Genomic DNA, 7,836 nt, shown 5'->3' with positions numbered 1-7,836 from the left:
ATCGCTATTGTTCTTCCCTATAATAGTCCGACTATCGTAGTGTTTTGAAAGTACGACGGCGCCGCTCGTAGTTCTTAACTATTAACTTCTCCTATATCGCTTAGTAATACTAGAATACAGTTATTTCGCGTTCTGCTAAGTATTTATTGTTTATCGACTCCGAGTTGTTTAAGGTTAAGTGTCTAAACCGCGGATATTCCTCGAGCGGTGCGTAGTATGTTGTCTATCGAGACGTATCGATACCTTCGAAGTACGGTATTAATTCTACCTTCTCGCCGGTCTTGCTCCTCCGCTAGTCTTAGGGTATCTCGTATAGTATCGCGGACTTTTTGGCTTTAAAAGGAACCTCCGTTGTAATCGTAGCGAGATAGCGGATCGTATTAGCAATAGTAGGGCTAAAATTATTATCGAAGTTCTCGGTAAGGTACTGTATATAGTAGTAGTAGTATATCTTACGCCTACTATATACCTTCGTTACCGTAGGAACTAGGCCCTTCTACCGATCGCTAACTAGAGATCTATGCTCCGTTGCGGACAATTCGTCTATAAGTACTAACTAATCCTCGAGATGCTATAAAAACTACGACTATGTTTCCTCTAACTCCGACCGTATATAGTACTATCCTAGAATGTATACCTAATTCTCGGCATCGATGCCGGCGACTATTAAAAGGACACTACCGTATATACTAGATATATAACTACTATCGAGAGTAAACAACTTACGTAGATATCGAAAGCCGCTTAGCCGCGCGTATAGAAAGATCGTAGAAGCCTAATGCCGATCTTGCTAGTCGGTATATAGGGTATAGAATGTACTAGTATATATATCGTCGAGGCTCTATATTGTAGCTAGTGCGTCGAAAAGCGGTCTAATCCTCTGCTACGAGTCCTTTTCCGAGCTAATAAGTTCGTTTAGACACCGTTTCTTAATCCGGAAAGCTTGCATGTATATAATCTTATTTAAGTATTAGTTCTGTTCCGTACGTCGAAGCTAGTTTGGCTTAAGTCGCTAGTCGGCAGCAATAGCGTTAATATAGTGCCTAAAGAGGACGTCAACTCTGTAATTCCTTAGATTGTTGTAGTATGTTACCGGGGAGCATTCGTGTTCTTCTAAGGCAAAGACTTCTACTTGTTCCCCGTCGTCGCCCTTCTTATTATAGCGTAGCAAGACCTTGAATATGTATTGCTTCCTCCCGTCCGTATCGAATATACGATATTCGCGATTGCTTAGATATACGTACTCTTTACGTTTTAGCTTCGATAACCTAGCAAATAAAGACTACCCCTTCTATACTATATACTAATCGAATGCCCTTACTGCTACCTGCATATTTAGATAGCATTAGCCTTAGGCGAGCAGTGCGGGCGACGCGTTTCTACGCGTCGCTATAATCGTCTTTAGGTATAGCGATTCGTAGTATCGTATTTGTCTAGTATACTATAGTTAATCGTCGTCGTCGTTGTTATTATTATTGTTATAGGAACGAAGGTCGGCGAAGGGAATAGAGAACACGATATACTAATTTAACGTATTTAACGTATAATTAGGGGGAAATTAGCCGGGGTCTTAGCATGCTATCTATCTTATCTCCTCGGTCGCGGTCGGGGACCTTGTCCTACGTGCTCGCAGACTCGACAACGCGTACATTATAGCGGTATTGTCGAGATATACGATTATAATACCCGAACTAGCACTACGAGCCGAGCTTACGGACTTTAAGCTAGAACTCCCTTCGACCCCCTTCTATTTCGATGCGGTATTCCCCGATTAGAAGCATACTATAGACGCTCTTAACCGAGATATTATTAGTATATAGGAGTCTAGGGATACGTTTATCGCATAGTACTAGACAGGTCGAATACGGAGATTTGTATGCAAAGTAGACTCGGAATACGCAATAAATATTATTCTAGTAAAGTAGGACGATAGGATCTAGGTCGTACATTTTACCGATCATTTATCTTATATAGTAGCGGCGGCGAGCCCTCGTTACCTAAGATTCGTACCCGGGGCAATCTATATCGATATAGTTAAGGTATACGAGGCCTTTATTTACTAGCTTATACTACTAAGGGGATAAACAAATACGACCGAAGCGTATAATACGGCGCCGCGTAGCATTTTGTTACATCTAAAGCTTAGATGTAGTCGTTCGAAGGACTGTATGTTTCGTATTATTATTAGATATTAATACGAGTATAAAGGAGGTAGGGCGAAGGTTCGATAGTTTATAGAGCATATATATAGAGTCTGAGATCCGAGTAAGTATACGAGGTATGCCTAAATTTCTATATTCTATACGACTAACTATAAATATAGAAATATAACTATCGAATATTAACTAGAAGTAATCTAATATCGCATTATCGAATATACGAAACTCGCCTTCGCAATCGTACTCGCAATAGTACTTCGTTATCGTCGTCGCTAGTATTATTTCAATATCGTACGCTTAATCGTATAATCTGCGCCGATACGGCGTAACATTGCTCCTCCTATAGGTAGGAACGGTATATATAAGCAGGTTTCGAGAAGAGTAGCGCAGTTCTTTTTAGTAGAGCAGTATAGATTTCGAGCGATAGGGCTAGAGTTTTAATGGTTTCGGGGAGAGTAGCACGGATTTGAAGTAGAGCAGTACGGATTTCGAGCGATATAGCTAGAGTTTCGGCAGGTTTCAAGTATAGTAGTACAGATTTCGAGCGACATAGCTAGAGTTTCGGCAGGTTTTAAGTATAGCAGTACAGATTTCGAGCGATATAGCTAGAGTTTCGATAGTTTTTAAGAAGAGTAGTACAGATTTCGAGTAGGAGAGCTAGAGTTTCGATAGTTTTTAAGAAGAGTAGTATAGATTTCGAGTAGGAGAGCTAGAGTTTCAATAGTTTTTAGGAAGAGCAGTATAGATTTCGAGTAGGAGAGCTAGAGTTTCAATGGTTTTTAGGAAGAGTAGCGCAGATTTCGAGCGAGAGAACTAGATACTAAGTAGGTTTTAAGCTAGAGAATAGGAGTCTAGCTATACCTATATACGGCCGCCGCTTCTCGCTATATCTATACAGCGCTATAATTCTCGCTATTTCTATACTATACTGTTATAACAGAAACTAGCTACGCCTAGGTTTAAACGCTACCTCCGGTTCGTGCCTAGTCGATATTCTATAGTATTATACTATATTATAGTATAGTGCATTTTCCCCCTTGCTTCTAATTCTTATTGCTATACTAACTACTAGTAGATACAGATGGAGACGGTAGCGGCGTCTCTCCTAGATAATTGCCCTATATCCGCCTATACTATTCTCGAGCCTTTTGCTACTACCTTTCCTTCTCCGCTCCCTACTCTCGATCGATTACTACTCGAGCCTTAGCCTCGGTACCTAGACTAACTAGTTTGCCGCTAGAGCCTTGTCGAACTGCTCTCTAGATCTCCGCGTCGATCCGAGCTACCCGAGCCTAGAGATCTCTTATATTCGGTAAAGGTATTAACGATTTCGAGTACTAGTTTTAGAGTTACTCTACTAAAGAGGGGGACAAAGAGCACATAGACTCGTATATAATGTATAGTAACCACTAGTTACGTACTATGCTGTTTGCCGCCTATTGTATTTATATAAACGCAAACAGTAAACGGCAAACGGCAAACAACAAGCAATAGGCAATAAGTCGAATAGTATACGAGTTAACGAATACGGTAGATAGCAAACAATAGGACAGAAGGGCTTAGAAGCAGGGGCGCTAGCTAGGTCTAAATCGAGGCTAACGATAGAGGTATATACGTAGACAATAGCGGAGGCAACGTAGGAGTAGAGACTTAGCCTAGCTTTAGGGAATGTAAAAGACTAATAGTCCGCCTATAAATACAGAAATTCACGATTAGTCGGTAGATGCGGGCACTAGCGGGTGTCTAGTTTAGTGAATACAGAAATTGCAACGAGCGAGGCAAATGGCTAAATAGGCAATCGACGCAACTTTTCGAAGTATACGCTCTACGACCGACGTAACTAGAGTTCTCGAGTCTACGATATTGATACTTTATAAATAGGATATACTAGGCCTTCTAGAGATTACGAATGTAGAAGTACGTAGGTATGCCTATAAATATAGAAATTCACGATTGGCTAGCTAACGCGGGCGCTAGCGGGTGTCTATAGTAATAAATATAGAAATTCGATCGACTATAGGTGCCTACGATAAGAAGGCCTATCGATATAGACAAGAACTGCGATAGTACAAGAGAATAAGAGAATGTAAGCGGTTAGCAATAGTAGCGTCTAGCGCTATATAGTAAGTTTCATTTTTAATAGCGTAATAGCGCGCTAGCTACTACGAGATACTATAAGGTCTTACGACCTCGTCTTGCGACGAGGCGGCCTCGAGAACCGAACACTAGCTAAACCTAGACCAACCTAGACTAAGACTAAACAGTAGAAAAAAAAACAGAAAAATAAAGACCTAGCGCCTACTCCTCGTCCTTATTACCCTTAGCCTCCGAACTATCCGAACTATCCGACGATAAACAAGGCGGCGAGTCGCGATCTATATACGGATAGTTCGCCTAAATGTAGCGGGCGCACTTGCGCTATATACTAAAGGTATTAGTAGCGTACTCGCGGTACTCGTAGGTCGGCTCGCGGTAGTACTCGATATATAGGCGGCGGCGGCGGCGAGATAGCGACAGGATCTCTATAATGCGGCCGATATACGACTAGATCTTCTAACGGCCGGGGTAAACTAAATAATTATTAGCACATATATATAGACCTGAAAAAAGAGGAGGCCGAAGAGGGAGAGGGGGAGGGTAGAGCGGCGGCGGCGGCGGCGGCAGGCTTATCGTCGTCGACACTATAACAATGTTAGCTCTCTATTAATAGTAAAGGAGCTCGAAATGATTAAATATACGGTAGAGTTTCCTCGCTAAAAGGCGGCACTTAGTAGTCGTTCTACCTATAGATAAGATGTAAGAATGCTAAATATACTAAGTTCTCGAGGACTAAACTAGAACTTATAGGGCTAGTTCGTCGTCGCTACTAGCGTCGACTATAATATTATCGCTATATAGACTGTTAGTGAAATGAGCTCTGCGAATAACCTACTAGCTCTATACTTATCCTGCTGCTACTGCTGCTACTGCTACTACTACCGGCGCTAGCGTAGTACGAGAAAGGCCGCGCGGAAACGAGCGGCGTTAAGGGAGCGGCGGGCGAGGTCGGCGGCAGCTAAGCGCTCGCGAATACGACGACTAGAGGCAATTAGTATATATTCCTAATAAATGCTGTTAATATTAACAACTTACAGAATAGTACGGCGGCCGTAGCGGTAGGCGGTAGAGCTCTAAATAAAGCAAATTAGTTACTTAATGCCTTCCTTATCTAAGTTTAGTTAAGTCGTACCTAGCTAAAGAAGGGGTAACCGCGAGCGGTCGGAGCAAACTAGGGACCGGCTATCTTTGTTGCTTCCTATACCGTTAACGTAGGTCTTGTGTTTAAGGTAATGTTATAGACGAGGGTAAGAGGGTATATACGATATCTAAAGGAAGAAGGGAAGAAGAAGTAGAAGGAAGAACTAAGGAAGAGATATACTATCGTGAAACCCTACGGCTATTATTCTATTGTTTAAGTAATAACGAGGGTCTAGGTAGGGCTTTACTTAGATTAGGTAACGGTAATTAGCTTCGCGGTACGGCGAGGTGATGTTGCTAAAGTAAAGCGTTTGTGAATTTCTATATCCGTAGTAGTTGCTACTAGATATAGAAACTGTAATTCTAGTCGGGTAAGATTCGCGACCTTGCGATAATAGTTAGTACGGATTGGCTTCGCGCTGCGATAAGGTGATATTGCTCGAGTAAAGCGTTTATAGATTTCTGTATCCGTAGTAGTTACTACTAGATACAGAAATTGTAAATCGGCTAAGGTAAGCTTTACGACCTAGGCGACAATAGTTAGGGTTTCTTTAAGCCCGAGGCTCCCCGATACTATCCCTACGAACTAACAATAGTAGAACTGCAGATTGTAGTAAAAGGGACCGATTAGGTTTTAAGTTTAGAGTAGAGGAGAGTAACTAGTTAGGCTTAATTAGGATATATATAACCAATCGATTTTCTATATCTATAGTAAATACGTACGAATACAGAAAGTCGATTACTGCGAAGGTAGATTACTGCGAAGGTGGATTGCTACAAAGGTAGATTGCTGCGAAGGTGGATTGCTACGAATACAGAAAGTCGATTACGGCGAAGGTAGATTGCTACGAAGGTCGATTGCTACGAATATAGAAAGTCGATTGCGGCGAAGGTCGATTACTACGAAGGTCGAGCGGTTAAAAGCTAGTCGTCTCGTACTTAAGTCGTAAAGTCGTAAAGTAGTGCAGTCGTAAAGTCGATCCGCCGAGTCTATACTATCTTTTCTATATTCACAGCGCGTAGTATAGGATATAGAAAATGTAAGCTAAACAATAGGATCGAGCGTACGAAGGACTCTTTAATCGTTCCGTACCAAATTACTTTAGTAGTATATATTTGTATATCTGCTAGCTAAGGCTACGAATATAGAAAATCCTATGCATGTAATTTTTGCGCTAATGTTTCCTATGCCTGTAATTCCTATAGCTATAAAAAGCTAGTTAGATGGGACTAGTCCTATCTGAGTAATTCCTATGCTAATGTTTACCATCTAAGTAAGAGGAGTCCTATCTTAGTAATTACCATGCCAATAATTCCCATTTAAGTATTTACCCGATTTCAAAACCCCCGAGCTTTTCGGAGCCTCGCTGCGCGCGCTCTCGAATTTCGACAATTCTTTATATTCTTTAGATTCTTAGGTAAATTCTCGCTAATATATATCTTAATATTATCTATATTTATTATATAATACTATACTCTTAGTCCTATAAGTCTTAAGTTATATACTACTAGTAGGGTACTTGTTACGCTATTATCGTCGTTATCTAACGCTATCGCTTAGAGACTTTCGGCCTAAGGCAACGAAATTTTGCTACGAAGAACTTCCGAGAACTTCGCGGTACTAATAGCGATAGATATAGCGAATATATAGCGAATACTAGATATAACTTACTAGTATATATATTACCTAAGTACTTATACTTTAAGCTAGATTTTAATATATATTTTATCCGATATTACTTAGTATAGTAGGCGGAAATAGGTTATTTCTATAGAAATCGCGAAATTCGAGAGAATATATAGCGAGGCTCCGAAAGGCTTAGGGTTTTTAAAATTAAGAATAGAAGTCTTCCCTACCTATTATATAGCCTTAGTACTTGCCTATCGTATACCTTAACTTAACTTTCTCGAAATTCGACCTTCTATCTTCTAATAACTATAGCTATAGATATAACTAGTAATATAGGCGTATAATACCTAATTTAAAAGAGTAGAAAAAGCTAAATATTTCTACTACTATAAGAAAGTATTCCGTTAAGCCGTACGAGCCTTCTACCTATACTAATCTATAAGGCTTAGTCTAGTAGTCTTTAGGATACCTAGGTAGAAGATATAGACCTAGATAAGTATATAGCCTTCTTTATAATCTCTCGAATAGGCTAGACTTTAGATAAACTTAGCTTTAAATAGTTAACTAAAGTATACGACCGTTTTATAGGGAAGAAGGCTCGTAATAGTCGCGATTAGAGGCTACTTATAGTTAATAAATACCGTAACGGCTCTTATTTAACTATAGGGTTTATTAACTAGGGTCTTAAAAGGAAGATACTAGTAGGCGTATATTCGCCTTATCTAACTATTAAGAAGGGCCTTAGTATTTTTATATTATTATATTATCGCAGAGAGGTTCAGTTATAGCCTTAGAGGGCAAATAGCTATA

The sequence above is a fragment of the Pseudocercospora fijiensis genome, assembly GCF_000340215.1.
Source record: "Pseudocercospora fijiensis CIRAD86 unplaced genomic scaffold MYCFIscaffold_8, whole genome shotgun sequence".
Classification (NCBI taxonomy): domain Eukaryota; kingdom Fungi; phylum Ascomycota; class Dothideomycetes; order Mycosphaerellales; family Mycosphaerellaceae; genus Pseudocercospora; species Pseudocercospora fijiensis.
The sequence above is the reverse complement of the archived record's forward strand: the minus strand, read 5'-3'. Positions refer to the sequence as shown.